General features: G+C 39.6%; 1 long non-coding RNA gene across 1 annotated transcript; it reads left to right on the top strand.

The window, feature by feature from the left end:
- Positions 1-6366: 6366 nt before the first annotated feature.
- LOC132625021 (uncharacterized) lies at positions 6367-23064 on the top strand. The gene is made up of 3 exons (XR_009576613.1): positions 6367-6865; positions 7148-7218; positions 22762-23064. It is a non-coding gene; the product is annotated as an uncharacterized LOC132625021 (long non-coding RNA).
- Positions 23065-23783: the final 719 nt, after the last annotated feature.

Genomic DNA, 23783 nt, shown 5'->3' with positions numbered 1-23783 from the left:
GTGAAGTAGGGTTTTGGTGCTAGAGTAGAAACTCCACTCAAGGCTTGTTCCACCATCACCCAAGGTAAGTATCATGACCATTTCATTTTGTTTAAGGTATTGGAAGGTTAAGATACCTGAATTGTAGAAAAGCATAGCAAATGGGTCATAAATGAGTGAATAGTGCCATAAGTGAATGGTAGTTGAATTGAATCATGAATATTAGTGTGTTGTGAGTATGAATACATTATAAATGACATGTATACCATGAGATAAGTGTGATACATGAGAAAATACGATAGTGAACCCAAAACCTTAAATGTGGGAAAAATAAAGAGAAATGGTGGATCATGGTCATTGTATATGAATGATGATTGTTGATTACTATATTGTAATTGTTGTTGTGGGTGTTGGAAGTTGATATGTAATATGGGAAAAGTAGTATAAACAAAGGAAGTGCTGCCCAATTGTCTCTAGAAATAGTAGTGCGTTCTTATAGTTGATTAACTAACGTTAGCACGAATCCTCTTTTGAAGGTAGAGACGTGACATTGAAGGAGAATAAGCGAACGCTAGATTGCTTAATCGAGAAAGGTATGTGAGGCTTAACTCTTCTTTCAAAAGGCATGAACCCTTCAAGTTTTCCATAATCCTTCTATAAGATGAAGCTTATGAGTCCTTCTATATATCGAATCACCTATAAGCATGATAATAATGACCATGAGTTAGAGTATAGGGATTCAAGAAATTGTGGCACGATATTCCTACAATGCTAATGATGTTATTATTGTTAACACTCGCCTTATGCTTTATTTCCTTCTAGGCGAAGCATGATACTCATAAAATGTCCATAATACAATCGGGGGTTCACGACCTTACGTCACCCCGACAAGTGTGGTTTTCTTAAAGCCTAATGTATGCTCTTAATGCTAATGTATGCTATGACAAAAGATGATGAATAATGCTAACTTGTAATATGACTATGGGATGCATGGAATACCAAGAAAGGATAACATGATGCTATGGCATGAGATGTGTAATAGTGATGTGTTATGACTGATTTTGTGACGATATGATTCCACCGCCCCTATATGGCCGGGCATGTCACCGCTAATGCGGGCTGCGTATGATTCCACCGTGCCTATATGGCCGGGCATGTCACCGCTAATGCGGGCTGCTATGTTTACACCGAGCCCAAAGGGCTGGGCATGATCGCCACTAGTGGGCGGCATATGAGGGTTACCCGGACGTTGGTAACGATGCGAATTATGATGTGATGATGTATATGACGTATGTGATGATGTATGGGATGTGATAACATGTATACTATGATTTTGTAAAATGTGATATATGTATAGAGTAGGTTGTCCACGATATACACTCAGGTTATATGCTTCTCTTATGATTCTTGATCCCTCTATTATGTTTGTTTATTTCATTCCTGCCTTATATGCTAAGTACAATATTCGTACTGACGTCTGTTTTCTTTGGACACTGTGTTCATGCCCATAGCTAGACAGGGAGGAGATCTTGCCCCAGATTCTTAGAGGTTGTTAGCTGCTGAAAGCACCCCATTGTCCCGGAGGTGCCTATGATGATTCTTTTGCGTACAATTGTAGATGTCATCTCATAGAGGCTCGTAGATACTCAATGTGGGTCATGTGGTTTCATGGCGTGGTCATTGTGTAAACATATACAAATATATTATTTTGCTAGCCTAAGGGCTCATGTGTATAAAAACATTATGTTTCTAAAGGAAAACGGGTTTTCTTATAAATTGAGCATGAATCTGATAAATGATTGTTAAATAAGCCTAAGGAGTACTAGTACGAGCGGTGCTAGGCGGTTAGCCCCGGGTACCCGTCACGGCCCCTAGCCGGGTTGTGACACAGACATTTTATGGTATTATTTATTATCAGTGTTTATTAATTTGGTTAAGAAATTGGCATTGGCTTGATAATGGGTTAAGGGATTGGTTCGCCCACTATAGGACTAGTGTCGGAGCCACTCACGTTTGTTTTTGGGACGTGACAAAATTGGAATCAGGGCTTTAGGTTCGTTGATCTCATCGTACAAGGACATGTCTAGTAGAGTCCTGCGGATCGGTACGGAGACTTATGTACTTATCTTCGGGAAGCTATGGGACACTAGGAAACATCAATTTCTTTCTTTCTTTCATGCTACTTAACTCCAATTGATATGTGGATGATTTAAATTGGTATCTGACTTTTCTTTCTATTCTCTCACATATGGTGAGGACTCGTACGGCAGCAGCAGCTAACGACGCACCCGCGCCGGCCACTGGTGCCACAGCTCGCGGGATAGGTCAGACCGCTGGGGCCATAGCTTGTGGAGAAAGAGGCCAGAGGTCGAGGGCTCAGACGCAGTTATCACAGGTACTATCTCAGTCTGTCGCCGGTAGGCTTTTGCACTATTTGATTCGGGCTCCACGTTTACGTATGTGTCTACTTATTTTTTTAGGAGTTTTGATATGACTTGTGACTTGCCTAATACTCTTATTTTTGTGTCTACTCCAGTTGAAGATCCTGTAGTTGTAAATAAAGTGTTTCAATCTTGCACCGTCACGATTATGGGTTATGGTACTTGGCTAGACTTAATGATTTTAGACATGGTAGATTTCGATGTTATTCTGTGTATGATTTTTCTATCTCCCTAAATAGCAATCCTTGACTGTTACGCTAAAACCGTCACCTTAGCTATGCCCGGGATACCTAGACTTGAGTAGAAAGGAAATCTTAATCCCTCTCCCAAGAAAATTATCTTATATTTTCGCACTAGGAAACTCATTGAGAGGGAGTGTCTAGCTTATTTGGCGCATATTCATGATATTGATGCTGAGATACCTCCACTTGAGTCAGATCCTGTAGTTTGTGAGTTCGCAGAGGTATTTTCTGCGGACATACTTGGTATGCCACCAGACCTTGACATTGATTTTTGTATTGACTTAGAGCCGGGGACTCGCCCTATTTTGATCCCTCCATATCGTATAGCTCCAGCAGAGTTGAAGGAATTAAAAAAACAGCTTCAGGATCTTCTCAGTAAGGGTTTTATTCGCCAGAGTGTCTCTCCGTGAGGCGCTCCTGTGCTTTTTGTGAAAAAGAAGGATGGGACTATGCGGATGTGCATTGATTACCCCCAGTTGAATAAAGTCACCATCCGGAATAAATATCCTATTCCTCGCATTGATGATCTATTTGACCAGCTTCAGGGAGCATGTGTGTCCTCTAAATTGATTAGAGATCGGGCTACGATCAGTTAAAGCTTCGGGCGGAGGATATCCCTAAGACAACCTTTCGGACTAGATACGGCCATTATGAGTTTCTTGTCATGTCTTTCAGGCTCACTAATGCCCCTTCTGCTTTTATAGATTTAATGAACCGAATATTTATGCCATTCATAGATTCTTTTCTTACTGTATTTATTGATGATATACTGATTTATTCAAAGAGCAGGAAAGATTATGAAAAACATCTGAGAGTTGTCCTTGGATTATTGAGGGATAGGAAGTTGTATGCTAAATTCACTAGGTGTGAATTTTGGCTTGATTCGGTGTCCTTGGGACACATGGTTTCAAAAGAGGGGATTATGGTTTATCCCAAGAAGATTGAGGCCATCAGATATTGGGCTAGGACCATATCTGTGACAGAAACCTGCAGCTTCGTGGGTTTAGCTAGTTACTATCGCCGGTTCGTGAAGGGATTTGCTTCCATTCCATCACACTTGACCCATTTGACGCAGAAAGAGGTACCTTTTCAGTGGTCCGATGAGTGTGAAGAGATCTTGCAAAAGCTCAAGACATTGTTGACTACAACACCGATTCTTGCTTTGCCCGTGGAGGGTAAGGATTTTGTGGTTTATTGTGATGCTTCTCGTTCAGGTTTGGGTGCTGTGTTGATGCAGGATAAAATAATTATCCTACTCATGACTTAGAGTTTGCTGCAGTGGTATTTGCATTAAAGATTTGGAGAAACTATCTTTATGGTGTCCATTGGGAAATATTCACTAATCATCATAGCCTACAGCACGTGTTTGCGGGATTTAAATTCTAGGCAGTAGAGATGGATGGAATTGTTGAAGGATTATCATGATACTATTTTATACTATCCGGACAAGTCAAACGTAGTGGTGGATGCCTTGAGTAAGAAGACAGCTAGTATGGGCAGCTTGGCTCGTTTGGTCACTTCAGAGCGTCCGTTGGCCATGGAAGTTCAGGCTTTGGCTAACAGTTTGGTGCGGCTTGATTTATGCGGTTCTGGCAGGGTGATGGCTTTTATTGAGGCGAGGTCATCTCTTCTAAATCAGATTAAGGTAAATCAATGTGATGATTTGAGTCTATGAAAAATTCGAGATAAGGTAATGAGTGGTGAGGCCAAGGAGGTCTTGATCGATAAAGAGGGTGTGTTGAGTAATAAAGGGCGTGTGTATGTTCCTCAAGTGGATGACTTGATTCAGACGATTTTAGATGAGGCCCACGGCTCTAGATATTTTATTCATCCTGGTGCTATGAAGAACCACCGTGATCTGAGGTAGCATTACTGGTGGGCTTGGATGAAGCGTGATATAGTTTATTATGTTTCCAAATGTTTAAATTATCAGCAGCTTAAGTACGAGCACCAAAGGCCCGGTGGTACTCTTCAGAGGATGCCCATTCCTGAATGGAAGTGGGAGAGGATCGCCATGGATTTTGTGGTGGGTCTTTCAAAGACCATGGGTAAGTTTGATTCGATCTGGGTCATTGTTGATCGGTTGACTAAGTCTGCACATTTTATCCAGGTCCAGCTTACTTATAATGCTGAGAAGTTATCCAAGATATACATTCGTGAGGTTGTTAGACTATATGGGGTTCCTATTTCTATCATATCCAATAGGGGCACGACGTTTACATCTCGGTTTTAAAAGAATCTGCATTTGGAATTGGGTACTAGGTTGGACCTTAGTACAGCTTTCCACCCCCAGAAAGACGGTCAGTCCGAGCGTACGATTCAGGTTCTTGAGGAGTCTGAGCGGACGATTCAGGTTCTTGAGGACATGCTTCGTGCATGTGTGATTGATTTCGGTGGTCATTGGGACCAGTTTTTACCATTGGCGGAGTTCGCGTACGATAATAGTTATCATTCAAGCATTGATATGGCTCCATTCGAGGCACTCTATGGGAGGAAGTGTAGGTCACCTATTGGGTGGTTTGATACGTTCGAAGTGAGATCTTGTGGTACTGATATGTTGAGAGATTCTCGAGATAAGTTCAAGGTGATTCAAGAAAAGCTCTTAGCAGCTCAGAGTAGGCAGAAGGAGTATGCGGATCGAAAGGTCCAGGATCTTGAGTTTATGGTAGGGGAACAAGTACTGTTGAAAGTCTCACCCATGAAGGGTGTGACGAGATTTGGAAAGAAAGGCAAGCTTAGTCCTACATATATCGGCCCCTTTGAGATTCTTGTTCGTATTGGAAGGTAGCGTATGAATTAGCTTTACCCCCAAGTCCACCCGGTGTCCACCCGGTGTTTCATGTCTCTATGTTGAAAAGGTATCATGGTGATGGATCCTATATCATTTGTTGGGATTCGGTTCTATTAGATGAGAAATTTTCCTATAAAGAAGAGCCTGTTGCTATATTAGATAGGGAGGTGCGTAAGTTGAGATCGAAGGAAATCGTGGCAGTTAAGGTCCAGCGGAAGAATCATCCTGTTGAGGAAGCTACTTGGGAGACCGAGACATATATGGATAATAAGTATCCCCATCTTTCCACTGAATCAAGTACCTTTTCCCTTGTTTCTTTCCTTCTTGTCCCTTTGAGGACGAACGGTTGTTTAATTGGTATCTGATATAACGACCCGCATGGTCGTTATGTGTGCGTTGACCATTCTACCCTTGCTAGTACTTTCCCGAGGTTAGGAATGAGTGGACCTAAATAAGTTGGGGCATGTTTTATGTTGTGTTTTCTGACTTATAAGTGACTGTTGACACCCAATTTTGGCCTTCCACATGTTTAATTAATTATATTTAAAATAAAGTAAAATAACCGTCCGCGGAAGGAAAAAATATTCTTTTAACTAATTTCAGTGTTATTTGACATTTCATGTGGCAAAATATCACTATATATATATATATATATATATATATATATATATATATATATATATATATATATATATATATATATATATATATATATATATATATATTATTTTCTTAATTTTAAAGTATGTTATTAAATAGGGAAACCAAATTTCATCTTAAAGAATATTCATTTTTACTTGGTACACATTTTGAATCACCGATTTTGAGTCATTCCCTATTTAAAATATTTTGGTTACAATTTAAATCAATTTGGTTAGCTCTTAAATGACGCTGGCCACATTTGCAAAATGCTCAACACGTAGTACTTTTTAAAAATTCCTTTAGTTCTGTTCGCCCAATCCGCGCTTGCCACGTGGGCATGACGCGGATCAAGCCTTTCTTTTGATCTGGGTCGTCCAGCTATTTAATCCGATGGTCCTCACTTTTCCCATTTGTTTTGTTTTTTTTCTTTTTCTTTTTTCCTTTATATATATATATATATATATATTCCTTTTCATTTAAATGTTTCTTTTAATCTGGACCATCGATCAATATTTGATCAACGGCCCAAATTAAATCCCCACCTTTAATCCCATCAGATCCCCAAAACATAGAAACCCTTACACCCACAAACCTCTCCCATCGCCGCCTGCTCCCACCTTCTCCTCTCTTCTTTTTCCTCCTTCCCCATGCCAAAGGACAACCATGGCAGACGAAGCCCACATCCCTCTCGTCCTTTCCTCACTATTCACAACGTCACCATGGTACTCGAAGCCATGGCAAAATCTTCCACTCCGCCGAATCCTCAACGAGTAAGTACCCTATCTTTTCCCCTCTATTTCTTTTTGTCTCATCAACAGACCCCGCCCCCTCTCCTTGCATTTTTTTTAAATTCAAAATCGAACCCAACCCTCAAAATTTCGTGTATAAATAGAGGCTCTTGGTGCTTCCATCAGGAGGGTTTTTTTTGGAGTCTAAGTTTTCAGTCTTGGAAGTTCTAAAAAAACAAGTAGTAAAATCTGAAAGTTTTTTTTTTCGAAGAAATTTTTAGCCAAAATATCTCTCTTCTAAGTTCCTTTCATTTCTCGTTTGAGTTTCGAATCTAGGGAATCAAAGTTGAAATCGATTCAAACACTCTTGGACCCATTTCGTTGCTCAAAATCAGGTAAAATCGCTTCCCATTTCTCTTTGACTTTTTTACTGTTTTTAGCTTAAAAATGTTATTCGTCATCGTTCTCATTTTATTATTTTATATGGTTGAAATCCCGACTGAAATATGTGTTATTTGCTAGACGGTTGAAATCCGGACTGAAATATGCGTTATTTGCTAGACGGTTGAAATCCCGACTGAAATATGTGTTATTTGCTAAACGGTTGAAATCCTGACTGGAATATGTATTATTTTCTGATCTTGTTGAGACGATTGAAATCCCGATCGAAATACTGATTTGTTACTGTTCTGTGATGTTTGACTGTTTTGGGGTTTTACCTTATGTAAAAAGGTTTAGTTGTCTAAATTTGGCCTTAGTTTAGGTTCTGTTTAATTGCTTTTTTTTCTTCATTTTGTTCTGATTCAGAGATATGCAATTGGGATGTATTACCAAGAATATTAGAAAATCTTAACATTCAATATGGTTTGATTATGTTTTTCCTAGGTTCTGCCTAAAAAGTGATTTTCGATGTAGCCTTGGTTCTAAGTTTGTGAATTAAGATTACATTGTAGTGTTCTTCTCTTTTCTTTAACAAAGTTGGAGTTTGTTTGTAGTCCTCAGTTTTTATCCAGTTCTCTTTCGCCTTAACATCGGTTGAAATTTATTAGCTATACTTCTCTTAGTTTGAGAATTTGTTACTACTTTGCTCCTTAATTCATATGTATAGCTTAATTTGTATCAGTTGGTTAAAAGAGAGAAATTAATTTGGTCGATTACTAGCCGAAGGTGAAGCTAATTTCTTCTTTTCTTGGCTAGCTTGAATTCCCAAATCTTCCTCTCTTTAGTTTAACTAATATTGTCCAGTTTCTTTTTTTTGGTTCGCTTAAATTCCCATAAAGTTTAGCTCTTTAGTTTCTTTGTTAGATAATTAGTTTACTTTACTCTGTTTCCTTTTAAAATTCATATCTTTTTGGTAGAGGAAAACAATTGGGTTGAATACTCGGTTAAGGTGAAGTTAATCTCTTCCCTTTACTACTAGTTTTAGTTCCCAAAGCTTGTATCCTCCAGGACCAGTTCTTCGTTTCTTTTAGCACTTAAGCTAGATTCTGTATCTTTTTCTCTCTGTGCTAGCAGCTGATGTGTTGAACGGAACGAGAAAGTCAAGTTTGGTTCGAATATGAATGGTGTTGAGGTCTCACCTCAAACCCATATCATGAAGGCTCCCCAAAATAGAAACTTCCATGACTTCCATTGTTATCTAGTAACTCTCTTATTTTAATCCCGTCTCAATCCTTAAGCTTGATTAGTTCCAATTCTGCGCAGCTTTTATATTCATAAATCGTCTAAAGTTTAAAAGTTTTAATATCTGTTCTTTCTGTCCAGCCCCTTTGTTTCAGTTCTTTTTTTTCCCTTTCTTTTTTCACTTTAGTTCTTCTTATGGTTCCCTTCACTTTGTTTGCTAATTTTTTTTGGTTTACTTACATACATTGTCTGTTAACAGGAGAAAATATTTTGGTTGAGTACTAGTGAAGGAGAAGTTAATCTTTTTCCCTTTGTCACTGGTTTTTTTTTTTTTTACTCCCAAAATAATTCTCCTCTATCTTTAAAAACTTTATTCTAAAAATCTGTTCAGTTTCTTATTTTCGGCTTGTTTAAGATTATGAGATTTTATTTTAGTCTCTATGTCATCATTTATTTGCCTCTTTTTTCTGTTGTAGTTCTTTAGAAAGGAAGAAACTAATTTGGTCGATTACTAGCCACAGGTGAAGTTAATTTCTTTCCTTCTTGGCTAGCTTGAATTCCCAAATTCTTCCTCTTTTTATCATCCAAGGGCTGTCCAGTTTGTTTTTTTTTCTTTTAGTTTATTTCTAATAAGTTTAGATTCTTGGTTAGTTAGTTAGTTTTACTCTGCTTTCCTTAAGAAGTTGTTTATCTTATGTTTTGTTGGAGGGACATGGGATTAGCTTGGGTGCCAATGGTAATGACTTACGTCATTTTTTGGTGATGGCCTATACTTTAAATATGTTACACCTAGAAAAATTCCCCTTACATGTATTGTGAATAGGACAACGAAGGTCATGACGTATACGGTGTTTTGATGAGTAAGAAGTAGTATTTGACGATCCTAAACGAGAATTTGAAGGCATGGGAGATAAGGAGAGATAGTTGCTAAGAAAAGCAAACCATATGTGGTGTATCGGGTAGGAATAACGAGCAACGATTTTGTGATGGCAAAATGATGTCTTAGAGAAGTGTAATAACGCCTGTTAGGTTGATGTTGAGATGTTAAACAAGTGCCAAGAAGGTTCCATAAGGATCGGAGATCAAACGAGACAACGAGAACGAAACGGAATCACTGGGCATTATACGGCCCAATCTACGGATCGTATAATTTATACCAGCCGTAGATTGGACCGTATAACTGGCCAAGAAGGCCACCAGCCACTGGACCAAATGTACTCCCATACATACGGTCCGTATAAATAGTACGGACCGTATGTTGTTCCGTATAATGTTGGTCGGCCAGCTTTTTAAATCACTTAAGGGATCATTTTTCCATTCCATCTTATTTCATCTTCCACTCTCCAACTCAAGAATTCTCTAGAAAAGTCTTCAAACACTTCAACCACAAGAATACCAAGGAATCAAGGATCAACAACATTAAATTCATGAAAAAAAGTGTGTGAGACTCAAGTAAAGTTCATCCAAACTAAGAAATCCCAAAAGAGGTGAAGAAGGGTTTTGGTGCAAAAGGAAGGATTCCACTCTAGACTTATTCCACCAACATCTAAGGTATGTTTCATGACTATACCATGTTGTTCAAGGCATTGGAAGGCTTAGATACTTGAAATGTAGAAGAATATAGAAAAAATGGGTCATTACTGAGTGAATAGTGTCACAATTGAATGATAGTGGAATGGAATCATAAATGTTGATGCGTTATGGTTATGAATACGTTGTAAACGATGTTTAGACCATGAAATGAGTATTATATAAGAGGAAACGCGATAACGAGCTATAACCATTAAATGTGGAAAAATTGGAGAGAAATGGTGGATTTTACTCAATGTATATAAAGATGATTGTTGGTCTCTATATCGTGGATGTTGTTGTGAATGTTGGGAGTTGATATAGAATATGGGAAAAGTAGTAGAAATAAAGGAAATGCTGCCCAATTTTCCCTAGAAATCACGATGCCTTCTTGTAGTCAATTAACTAACGTTAGTCCGAATTCTCTCGTGAAGGTAACGACGTGATATCGAAGGAGAACAAGTGGACGATAGCTTAGCTAAACGACAAAGGTATGTGAGGCTAGTCCTTTCTTTCTAATGGCATGAATCCTATATCATGAATTCCTTTCCTCTTCATGAGTGCCTATATTCCGGAAAGCTAAAAGCCTATATCCATAAGTGCTCATATAAGATAAAGAGATATGATATAATGATGCCATGTTGATAATGATGTTATTTATTGCTCACACTCACCTTATGCACTACTTCCTTCAAGGTGAGGCAGAATGTTCATAAATGTCCATAATGGAATCGAGGGTTCACGACCTTACGTCACCTCGATAGAGCGCAGTTGTCTAGAGCCTTTATGCATGTATGATGACAAGTATATTTCGATGAGCATATTATTATAAGCATTTTATGATGAGCATGACATGATTGCATCACACCGGGCCTAGTTGGCTGGGCAGTCACCGCCAAGGCGGGCAGCTATACAGATACACCATGACCTTTTTGGCATGCGCAGACACCACTAGTGGGCGGCATGAGATGGTACCCCGGACGCGGGAGGCCTGGACGCGGGCTAATGTTATTGATTATCACACCGTTCCGACATAGACGGGCAGCTTACATATTATGCATACATGACATGATAATGAGTATGAGTAAGACAGCATGCATTACTTCCTTTATGATGATCATTCGGATCCAGATGTTTCATATTGATGTTTTCACTATATTATTGTTGTCTTTATTCATTGTTTATGCCTCTCATACTTAGTACAATATTCGTACTGACGTCCGTTTTCTTTGGACGTTGTGTTCATGCCCACAGGTAGACAGGGAGGCGAGCTTGATCCAGATTCTTAGGAGCTGTTAGTTGATTGGAAGCACTCCATTGTCCGGAGGTGATTATGATTTTTTTTTTGGTATATATATGCATATTTTGGGCACGACGGAGTCTTGTTCCGTCTATGTATACAGTATGTCAGTAGAGGCTCGTAGATACGCAGTGTGGGTTAGATGGTCTCACAAGATGTTATCATACGTATATATATTTTTGATGGCCGAGAGGCAAATGTAGATAAAGCATTTATGTTTCTATATAAATTATGTTTTCCTATAATTTCATGTACAAGTTGATAAAAAGGGCATTAAATGAGTAAGATGAGTAGTAGACCAAGCGGTGCTCGGTGGCTAGCTCCGGGTACCCGTCGCGACCCCTAGCTGGGTCGTGACAGAAGTGGGATCAGAGCAGTTTGTCCAAGGAAGTGTCTACGAGCCGTGTCTAGTAGAGTCTTATTTATGGTGTGTTGTGCGCCACGCTAATAAACAAAAGGCTACAGGGCATTTAGAAAAATGACCATCTTTCTTCTTATTAGATCGTGCGATAGAGCCATATATAAGATTTCATTTTTCCTAAAAGTGTGTTGTGCTTTCCGAATGCCGCCAAAGGGAAAAGCTACAGCCGCCCAGAAGGGAAAAGCTACGACGAAAAGGCGGGCGGAATGAGATCTCCCGACGAATGTAGGGGAAGGTGAATCACAAAATGAGGCCTCGCCCAATGTAGAAGAGCAAGGAGGAGCCTCAGCTCCGGTCCATCCACCGGGTGCTTCGGGTCAACAAGTGACCGAGGCCATACATTTATTGACACAATTGGTTGCCGCTCAGTCACAACGACAGAATGCGGGCCCGAGTGATCGTTCAGCTAGTACGAGAGCCCGTGATTTTATGACTCTAAATCCTCCGGAATTCTTTGGGTTGAAGCCGAACGAAGATTCGCAAAACTTCATTGATGAAATGTTGAGGACCTTAAAGATTATTCATGCTTCCGAGACCGAATCCGTGTAGTTGACCTCTTATAGACTCCGCGATGTGGCGGTATTATGGTATAACAATTGAATGGCATCAAGAGGAGAGAATGTGCCTCCTCTAGTTTGGCAGGAATTTGTGGATGCCTTTATTCATCATTACTTTCCACCCGAGGTCCGTCGAGCTAGAGCGGACAGGTTCTTCAACCTAAAGCAAGGAAGTATGAGTGCCCGAGAGTATAGTATGCAATTCAATTCTTTGGCTAGATATGCCCCAACTATGATGGCTGACATGGGAGACCGGGTCCATAGATTTGTGAGTGGTTTGGGGCCACATTTGTTTAGAGATTGTCCGACGGCCTCTTTGCAAGACGGGATGGATATTTCCCAAATACAGGCCTATGCTCAGAATCTTGAGGAATGACAACAGCTGCAAAGAAGTGATCGTGATAGTGACAGAAGACAAGGTAAGAGGGCTAGATCTATGGGAGCGAGCAGTGAATATAGAGGGGGACCGAGACAGATGCACTCTAGAAACTCAGGTCAGTCAGCGACTAGTGCGCCTCCCAGATTCTCAGATAGGAGGTTTGATCGTTCTTTTCAGTCAGGATAGGGCCAGAGTTCGAGGGCCTCAGATTCTCAATTCAGGGGAGATTTTAGTCAGCGGAGACCTCCAGTACCACGGTGCAGCCAGTGCGGTAGATTGCATTCCGGGCAGTGCCATCAGGGTTCGGATGCATGTTATGCCTGCAGGCAAGTTGGCCATATGATGAGAGATTGTCCTTCGGCGAGAGGTAGAGTTGGGACTCAGCCTACAGGATCAGCAGCTGGGTCTTCTTCAGTACGTCCGACAGCACAGACTTCTCAGACTACAGCAGGTAGAGGCAGAGGTAGAGGGAGAGCATCTACTTCAGGTGTTGTTCAGCCCCGCGTATATGCTTTAGCTGGGCGACAAGATCTTGAGTCTTCCCCAGATGTTGTCACAGGTACATTGACTATATTTTCCCGTGATGTATATGCTTTGATCGATCCATGTTCTACTTTCTCTTATGTCACTCTGTATGTTGCTGATTGTATTGGGGTGCAATCCGAGCCAATTAAACCTTTTGAGGTATTCACTCCGGTTGGTGATCCGGTAATAGCGAGGAAAGTGTACAAAAACTGTGTCATTGTGATATGTGATCGCCAGACTAAAGCCGACTTGATTGATCTTGAAATGATAGATTTCGATGTAATTATGGGTATGGATTGGTTGGCCTCATGTTATGCTAATGTTGATTGCCGGACGAAGATGGTTCGATTTCAATTTTCAGGAGAGACCGTGCTTGAATGGAAGGGTAATACGGCGTCTCCAAAGGGTAGGTTTATTTCTTACCTTAAGGTGAGAAACTTGATAGCTAAAGGTTATATTTATCATCTAGTTCAGGTTCATGACACAGAAGCAAGGGTGCCAACTTTCCAGTCTGTTCCGGTAGTGAATGAATTCCCAGATGTATTTCCAGACGAACTTCCAGGTCTTCCTCCGGAAAGAGAAATTGACTTTGTTATTGATGTGTCACCTGACACTGAGCCTATTTCTATTCCTCCTTATCGAATGGCTCCGGCAGAATTGAAAGAGCTGAAGGCACAGTTGAAGGACTTGCTTGAAAAGGGGTTTATAAGGCCCAGTTCATCGCCGTGGAGAGCACCGGTCTTTTTCGTAAGAAAGAAGGACGAATCTCTACGGATGTGCATCGATTACAGACAGCTGAACAAGGTAACAATAAAGAACAAGTATCCCCTCCCCAGAATTGACGATTTGTTTGATCAATTACAGGGCGCTAAGTGGTTCTCCAAGATAGATTTGAGATCTGGTTATCATCAAGTGAGAATTAGAGAAGGAGATATTCCCAAAACAACCTTCAGGATGAGGTATGGCCACTATGAGTTCCGAGTGATGTCGTTTGGGTTGACAAATTCCCCGACAGTGTTCATGAATTTAATGAATAATATGTTCAGGCCATTCTTGGATCTCTTCGTGATAGTATTTATCGATGATATTCTGGTGTACTCTCGCACAGAATCAGAACATGCAGATCATTTAAGAATTACTCTTGGCGTTCTTCGAGCTCGGGAATTATATGCAAAATTTTCAAAGTGCGAGTTCTGGCTAAATTCTGTGGCATTTCTAGGTCATGTTATTTCAGATGACAGCATCCGAGTCGACACTCAGAAAAATAGAAGTTGTGAAGACTTGGCCAAGACCTACAATGCCTACGGAAGTTCGTAGTTTCTTGGGTTTGGCAGGTTATTATAGAAGATTTGTAGAGGGCTTCTCGTCTATTTCAGCTCCATTAACGAAGCTAACCCAGAAGTCGGTGAAATTTCAGTGGAACGATGCTTGTGAGCGTAGTTTCCAAGAGTTGAAAGACAGATTGACTTCAGCCCCAGTGTTAACACTTCCAGAAGGTCCAGAAGGCTATGTTGTATATTGTGACGCTTCCGGTGTGGGACTAGGATGTGTATTGATGAAGCATGGAAAAGTTATTGCATATGCCTCGAGACAATTGCGGAAACATGAAAAGAATTATCCAACTCATGATCTCGAATTGGCTGGGGTTATTCATGCCTTGAAGATATGGAGACATTATCTGTATGGTGTGCACGTCGATATTTATACAGATCACAAGAGTCTCCAGCATATTTTCAAACAGAAGGAGTTAAATTTGCGGCAGAGGCGATGGTTAGAATTACTGAAGGATTACGATGTGAATATTCTATATCATCCCGGAAAAGCGAATGTGGTAGTCGATGCGCTTAGCCGTCAATCAATGGGTAGTTTGTGTGAAGTTCCTTCAGAAAAGCAAGAAATGGTTCATGAGCTCCATCGATTAGCAAATCTCGGAGTACGTGCAATTGATTCGGGTAGCACAAGTATTAGCATCAATGACCCCACAGTGTCAGCTTTGAGTATAGAAGTGAAGGAACGGCAATATGAAGATTCTCAGTTAAGCCATTACCGAGACCTATCTCGTGAAAAAGAGAAGTCTCCATTTGAAGTTTCCATAGATGGGGTCCTTAGATATCAGGGCAGGCTATGCATACCGGATGTGGCAAATTTGCGCTAACGAATTTTAGAGGAAGCACACTATTCTCGGTATTTTATTCATCCGGGTGCAACCAAGATGTATCATGACTTCAAATCACTGTATTGGTGGGATGGCATGAAACGGGACATAGCGAAATTTGTAGCTCAATGTCCAAATTGTCAACAAGTAAAGGCCGAACATCAGAAGCCAGGGGGCTTATTACAGGCAATGGAGATTCCTACATGGAAATGGGAAGAGATTAATATGGATTTCATTGTAGGATTACCTCGCTCCCGAGGCAAATACGATTCTATATGGGTGATCGTGGATAGATTAACCAAAGCAGCTCACTTTCTTCCAGTCAGGACCACGTATTCAGCGGAAGATTATGCCAGGTTGTACTTGAAAGAAATTGTGCGACTTCACGGAATTCCATTAGCCATTATTACAGACAGAGGGGCACAGTTTACAGCCAAGTTTTGGAAGTCCTTCCAGGAAGGTCTAGGTACCCAAGTCAAGCTCAGTACGGCGTTCCATCCATAGATGGATGGACAATCCGAACGTACTATTCATGTTACACCCCGGAAAAAGTCCTCGTATACGTACAATGAATAGACCAACGAAGGGTATGAGGGTGCGATGTTATACTAAGTAGGGAATGACCATACCTGAATTTGGGAATGAGGAGTTGCGGAATTTCATTCAGCCCAGTGGTCGTAAAGTGCTTTACGGCCCGTAAAGTGAATTACGGACCGTAAAGTGTCATCGTCCTCCAGCCTTCCAAAAATTTCAAATTTCTGTTAAGTGTGGAAATGGTTAAAAACGACTTGGAATACGGCCCGTAAACTGGTTTACGGACCATAAACCTCGATCGTAAACTGCCATAATCCTCAGCCAAACTTTCTGTTTTGATGTGCGTAAATATGACCACACTATACGGTCCGTAAACCAGTATACGGTCCGTAAACTATGGTTTACGACCACTGTTCACCCCGACTGTTGATCATTAAAAATCAAACTTTGAATTAATAAAAGGGACCCAAGCCTCATTTTATTTCATTCTTCATCCATACAACTCAAGAATGCTCTAGAACTCTCCAAACACTCCCTCCATAAGAATCCAAGAGAATCAAAGGGAAACTAAGATCATCAACATCAAATCCAAGCAACAAAGTGTATGAAACCTAGTTGAAGGTCATCTTCTTCAAGAATTCCAAAAAAAAAGTGAAGTAGGGTTTTGGTGCAAAAGGAAGCATTTCACTCTAAGCTTGTTCAACCATCATCTAAGGTATGTTTCATGACTATACCATGTGATTCAAGGTATTGGAAGGCCTATATACTGGAAATGTAGAAGATTATAGGAAATGGGCCATTATTGAGAAAAAAAAAGTGCCATAGTTGGGTGGTAGCTAGGTTTTATCATGAAAGTTGACATGCTATGATTATGAATACGTTGTAAATGATGTTTAGGTCATGAAATAAGTTATATACAAGGAAATGTGATAACGAGCCATAACCATAAATGTGAAGGAAATTGGAGGGAAATGGTGGGTTTTGCTTAAGGCATATAAATGGTGGTTGTTGATTGTAATAATGTGGATGTTGTTGAGAACATCGGGAGTTGATAGGGACTATGGGAAAAGTAGTATAAATAAAGGAAGTTCTGCCCAATTTTCCTAGAAATAACGACGCGTTTTAAAGTCGATTAACTAATGTTAATACGATTCTCTCGTGAAGGTAACGACGTGACCTCGAAGGAAGACGAGTGATCGATAGCGTAGCTAAGCGACAAGGTATGTGAGGCTAGCCTTTCTTTCTAATGGCATGAATCTTATAGTATAAGTTCCTTTCCTCTTCATGAGTTCCTATATCCATAACTATCCACATAAAATAAGAGATATGATACGATGATGCCATATTGATAAAGATATTAATCATTGATTACACTCACCTTATGTACTAATTCCTTCAAGGTGAGGCAGAATGTCAATAATTGCTCCATAATTACATCGGAGGATCACGACCTTACGTCACCCCGATAGGATATAGATGATCTTGAGCCTTATGCATGTACTATGATAAGATAAGCATATTATGGTAAGCATATGATTATAAGTATTTTATGATAAGCATGTCATGATTGCATCACACCGCGCCTAGTTGGCCGGGCAGTCACTGCTAAGGCGGGAAGCTATACGGATACACCATGACCATTTTGGCATGGGCAGACACCACTAGTGGGCGGCATGAGATGGTACCCCGGACGCGGGAGGCCTGGACACGGGCTAATATTACTGATTATCACACCGTTCCGATATGGATGGGCAGCTTGCATGTCATGCATACACGATATGATGATAAGTATGAGTAAGACAGCATGCATCACTTCTCTTATGATTATCATTCAGATTCAGATGTTAATATTGATGTTCTCATTATATTATTGTGTTGTCCTTCTTCATTGTTCGTGCCTCTCATACTCAGTACAATATTCGTACTGTCCTTTTTCTTTGGACGTTGTGTTCATGCCCACAGGTAGACAGGGAGGTGAGCTAGATCCAGATCCATAGCAGCGGTCAGCTGAGTGAGAGCACTCCATTGTCTGGAGGTGCTTATGCTCATTCTTTTGTGATATAGATGCATATTCTGGGCACGATGGAGTCTTGTTCCCTCTATGTGTATTCAGTCTGTCAGTAGAGGCTCGTAATACGCAGTGTGGTTTAGATGGTCTCACATGATGTTACTATATGTATATATTATTTTGATAACCGAGAGGCAAATGTATATGAAGCATTTATGTTTCTACTTAAAATATGATTTTTCCTGCATTTCGTGTATAAAATTTGCAAAGAAGTATAAAATGAGTAAGATGAGCATTAGAACGAGTGGTGCTCGATGGCTAGCCCCAGGTACCCGTCGCGGCCCCTAGCTGGGTCGTGACAATTCAGACCTTGGAGGATATGCTACGAGCGTGTGTGTTGGATTTTGGCGGTAGTTGGGAGGAGCATTTACCCCTTATAGAATTCGCATACAACAATAGCTACCATTCCGGTATTCAAATGGCTCCATATGAAGCTTTGTATGGAAGGAAATGTAGATCTCCAATTGGACGGTTTGAGACCGGACAGACACAATTAATAGGCCCCGACCTGATTCAACAAGCAGTCGAAAAAGTCAAGGTGATACGAGATCGATTATTGACAGCCCAAAGTCGCCAGAAGTCTTATGCGGACAACCGCCGACGAGACTTGGAATTCCAAGCCAATGATTGGGTATTCTTTAAAGTATCGCCAATGAAAGGGGTAATGAGGTTTGGAAAAAAGGGGAAGTTGAGCCCAAGATATATTGGACCTTATAGAATTATCCGTAAGGTGGGTCGTATAGCATACGAACTGGACTTGCCTTCAGAGCTTGAGTCCCTACATCCAGTTTTTCATGTTTCAATGCTCCGCAAGTGTATCGGAGACCCCACAAGAATAGTTCCGGTGGATGATGTTCAGGTGACAGAAAAATTGACATATGAAGAAGTATCGGTTTCCATTTTAGATAGACAGGTGCGAAGACTTCGAAATAAAGAGGTTTCTTCAGTCAAAGTCTTGTGGCGAAACAATAATCGGGAAGAAATGACTTGGGAAGCGGTAGAGAATATGCAAGCCAAATATCCGCATTTATTCCAACCCCCAGAGGAGATTCAAGATGCAACGTCGACGAGATGAGGTACGTATGCTTTATTTTATACTGTTGGTCGTGTGTGGCCATAGATATGTTGATATTAAGATGCAGCCCTGTGAGGTGATGATATTATGGGTTGTTGTGACAGGTTGGTAGAGCCCAATTACAGGGGAAACTCTGGCAAAATTTTCGTAGAATCCCGAGTGTTTAACATTCGAGGACGAATGTTTCAAAAGGGGGAAGGATGTTACACCTCGAAAAATTCCCCTTACATGTACTGTGAATAGGACAATGAAGGTCATGACGTATACGGTGTTTTGATGAGTAAGAAGTAGTATTTGACGATCCTAAACGAGAATTTGAAGGCATGGGAGATAAGGAGAGATAGTTGCTAAGAAAAGCAAACCATATGTGGTGTATCGGGTAAGAATAACGAGCAATGATTTTGTGATGGCATAATGATGTCTTAGAGAAGTGTAATAACGCCCTTTAGGTTGATGTTGAGATGTTAAACAAGTGCCAAGAAGGTTCCATAAGGATCGGAGATCAAACGAGACAACGAGAATGAAACGGAATCATTGGGCATTATACGGCCCAATCTACGGACCGTATAATTTATACCAGTCGTAGATTGGACCGTATAATTGGCCAAGAAATCCACCAGCCACTGGACCAAATGTACTCCCATACATACGGTCCGTATAAATAGTACGGACCGTATGTTGGTCCGTATAATGTTGGTCGGCCAGCTTTTTAAATCACTTAAGGGATCATTTTTCCATTCCATCTTATTTCATCTTCCACTCTCCAACTCAAGATTCTCTAGAAAAGTCTTCAAACACTTCAACCACAAGAATACCAAGGAAATCAAGGATCAACAACATTAAATTCATGAAAAAAAGTGTGTGAGACTCAAGTAAAGTTCATCCAAACTAAGAAATCCCAAAAGAGGTGAAGAAGGGTTTTGGTGCAAAAGGAAGGATTCCACTCTAGACTTGTTCCACCAACATCTAAGGTATGTTTCATGACTATACCATGTTGTTCAAGGCATTGGAAGGCTTAGATACTTGAAATGTAGAAGAATGTAGAAAATGGGCCATTACTGAGTGAATAGTGTCACAATTGAATGATAGTGGAATGGAATCATGAATGTTGATGCGTTATGGTTATGAATACGTTGTAAATGATGTTTAGACCATGAAATGAGTATTATATAAGAGGAAATGCGATAACGAGCTATAACCATTAAATGTGGAAAAATTGGAGAGAAATGGTGGATTTTACTCAATGTATATAAACGATGAGTGTTGGTCTCTATATCGTGGATGTTGTTGTGAATGTTGGGAGTTGATATAGAATATGGGAAAAGTAGTAGAAATAAAGGAAATGCTGCCCAATTTTCCCTAGAAATCACGATGCGTTCTTGTAGTCAATTAACTAACGTTAGTCCGAATTCTCTCGTGAAGGTAACAACGTGATATCGAAGGAGAACAAGTGGACGATAGCTTAGCTAAATGACAAAGGTATGTGAGGCTAGTCCTTTCTTTCTAATGGCATGAATCCTATATCATGAATTCCTTTCCTCTTCGTGAGTGCTTATATTCCGGAAAGCTAAAAGCCTATATCCATAAGTGCTCATATAAGATAAAGAGATATGATATGATGATGCCATGTTGATAATGATGTTATTTATTGCTAACACTCACCTTATGCACTACTTCCTTCAAGGTGAGGCAGAATGTTCATAAATGTCCATAATGGAATCGAGGGTTCACGACCTTACGTCACCTCGATAGAGCGCAGTTGTCTAGAGCCTTTATGCATGTATGATGACAAGTATATTTCGATGAGCATATTATTATAAGCATTTTATGATGAGCATGACATGATTGCATCACACCGGGCCTAGTTGGCTGGGCAGTCACCGCCAAGGCGGGCAGCTATACGGATACACCATGACCTTTTGGCATGGGCAGACACCACTAGTGGGCGGCATGAGATGGTACCCCGGACGCGGGAGGCCTGGACGCGGGCTAATGTTATTGATTATCACACTGTTCCGACATGGACGGGCAGCTTACATATTATGCATATATGACATGATAATGAGTATGAGTAAGACAGCATGCATTACTTCCTTTATGATGATCATTCGGATCCAGATGTTTCATATTGATGTTTTCATTATATTATTGTTGTCTTTATTCATTGTTTATGCCTCTCATACTCAGTACAATATTCGTACTGACGTCCGTTTTCTTTGGACGCTGTGTTCATGCCCACAGGTAGACAGGGAGGCGAGCTTGATCCAGATTCTTAGGAGCTGTCAGTTGATTGGAAGCACTCCATTGTCCGGAGGTGATTATGATTATTGTTTTGGTATATATATGCATATTTTGGGCACGACGAAGTCTTGTTCCGTCTGTGTATACAGTATGTCAGTAGAGGCTCGTAAATACGCAGTGTGAGTTAGATGGTCTCTCAAGATGTTATCATACGTATATATATTTTTGTTGGCCGAGAGCATTTATGTTTCTATATAAATTATGTTTTCCTATAATTTCATGTACAAGTTGATAAAAAGGGCATTAAATGAGTAAGATGAGTAGTAGACCAAGCGGTGCTCGGTGGCTAGCTCCGGGTACCCGTCGCGACCCCTAGCTGGGTCGTGACAGAATATCCCATCTTCCACCTACATTAAGTTCTATGTTTGATAAGACATTGAAATTTCCTTTTCAGTCGTTCTTTGTTCGAATCATTGTCTTATTTATGTGATTAAAGGTTGCTTGGTTATTGGACTTAGATTGAGAAGATTTAAGTGCGTTTGGCATTTTAAACCTCTCATTCCTTACCCTTGGATCCATGGCCTTAATCCTCTATTCTTGAGCTTGCTTAACTTCGGCTCTGTCTTTTTTTTTTTTTTTTTTTGTAACTTGCCTAAGTTTATAAGTTCTAACTTCTGTTTCTTTTACTTTCTGTCCACCCCTTTATTTTAGCTTTATTATGTGATTACTCTAGCTCGTTTTTATGGTTCTTTCAACATTAATGCTATTGTTTTAATCCTTGTTTACGTATGGATTTGTTAAAGTTAGAAGTTAATTTCTTTTATCTGAAAACTAGTTACTCCCAAGATTTTTTTTTATTGTCCAGTAATTGAGAAACATTATTTGATAATAGAGAGGATGTTCTACTCATTGTAAGTATGTTAAGTATCTTGAAACCATATCCTTGCATTGGTGTTTTACTCACAAGAGATACTTTGGTATTTCAGTTTCCAAGAGAATTGGTTTTCAGATTAATATGATTCCTCCCCTTTTTTTTTTTTTTTTTTTTTTTGCTAAAACAATTTTGAAACACTTGATTTCTCCAAGTTAATTTTTGCTAATCCACTAGATTTTTTTTCAGAATCTGGGTGAAGGATAATTACTCTTTGTTTGCTAAGTTAATGTGTCAACTATGTTACTCGAAGTTTAGGCCCATCTAAAAACATCTATTATTTTGTAAAGGTTTGCTCTGATTAGATGTCTGTTGTGTCCAAGATTTAAAAGATTATTGTTTTAAATGGTGTCAAGTCAAATTTCATTTGATCCCGCTGGTCTCCTTTACTAAGTACTTAATGTAGAATTAGGATTAGCATTAATGAGTTATTATTACACTTGCTAATTCCTTCTTTTTTCCTTTTGTGCACATATCATCGGGAGTCTACTAGATTATTTTCATCGTGAGTCGGGCCTGTTACTCGGGCCTGACATTAAATCCTTGCATTCTCTCTCAAGTCTAAACAGTAGCAGGCAAAAAGCACATGCAGTAGCAGCAGCCTCGCAGTGACAAAAATATTGCAAATCTCGGGCAGAAGTATGAGAGAACCTAGGACAGGGCTTTTAGACTCTCTCGGACTAAGCCCGAGTATTATAATATCTTGGATTGAGCCAAAAATCCAAGTCTCTTTAACTCTTTCTCCTTTAACTTCTGATATCATTTGTATTTCTGTGGAAACCCCTTTTGAGAACTAAATAAAGCCCCAGCAGGCATTTGAAATACGTTAAAGTTGCTATTTTACGTTTTCAGCTTTCGTCAATTCTGTCCCGTTATCAGTTTTACAAATTCTTTTGGAGTTTTTCTTCGTTACTATTTTTAAAATCAGCAGGTTTAATCTAAAAGCAAGATTGCTCGTTTTTCTTTTCTATTAATTAGTGGTCAATTCCTAAAGTTTTGAAATAGTCTTTTTTGCTGAAAATTTCTAAAAATAGTTCTTGTCTAAAACTTCTAAATCTGTCTTTTATTTTTCTAAGTAATCAAATCTTCTTTGTTTGAAATCATCACAGTCTTGACTTTTTTTTTAAGGTTACAGTTCTGTGAAAAATATATTCTTTTGCATTAGGCAAATTGTAGGTTTTCATAAAGGTTTTCTTTATTTAAAAGTCTTGAAAATATTTTTGTTTGTCTAGTTTCGTGAAATTGAATTTGTTCAAGATCGAAACCCGGATAATTATAAGGTTTTGCGTTTACATGAAATATTTAACGTTTACATTATTTCACTAAGTGGAAGTAATATAAGTGTCTGAGTATTGAGTAATTTTCTATCGTTTCTTTTGGAACCTTTCTTAAAAAAAATATTTCTTTAAGTTAATGACCTTTCTTTTCTAAATCACTTTCTAAACGAGTTATAGCCAATATTTTCTAAATAAAATATTTCATTGAGTTAATAACTTTTCCTCCCTAAATTGCCTTCTTTAAACAAGTTATATTTTTTTTAGCCAAATATTTAAAATCTGCCGGTAACCGCTTTTGCGGATTT

The sequence above is a fragment of the Lycium barbarum genome, chromosome 12 (assembly GCF_019175385.1).
Source record: "Lycium barbarum isolate Lr01 chromosome 12, ASM1917538v2, whole genome shotgun sequence".
Lineage (NCBI taxonomy): Eukaryota > Viridiplantae > Streptophyta > Magnoliopsida > Solanales > Solanaceae > Lycium > Lycium barbarum.
This window is presented reverse-complemented; position numbering and strand designations above follow the sequence as displayed.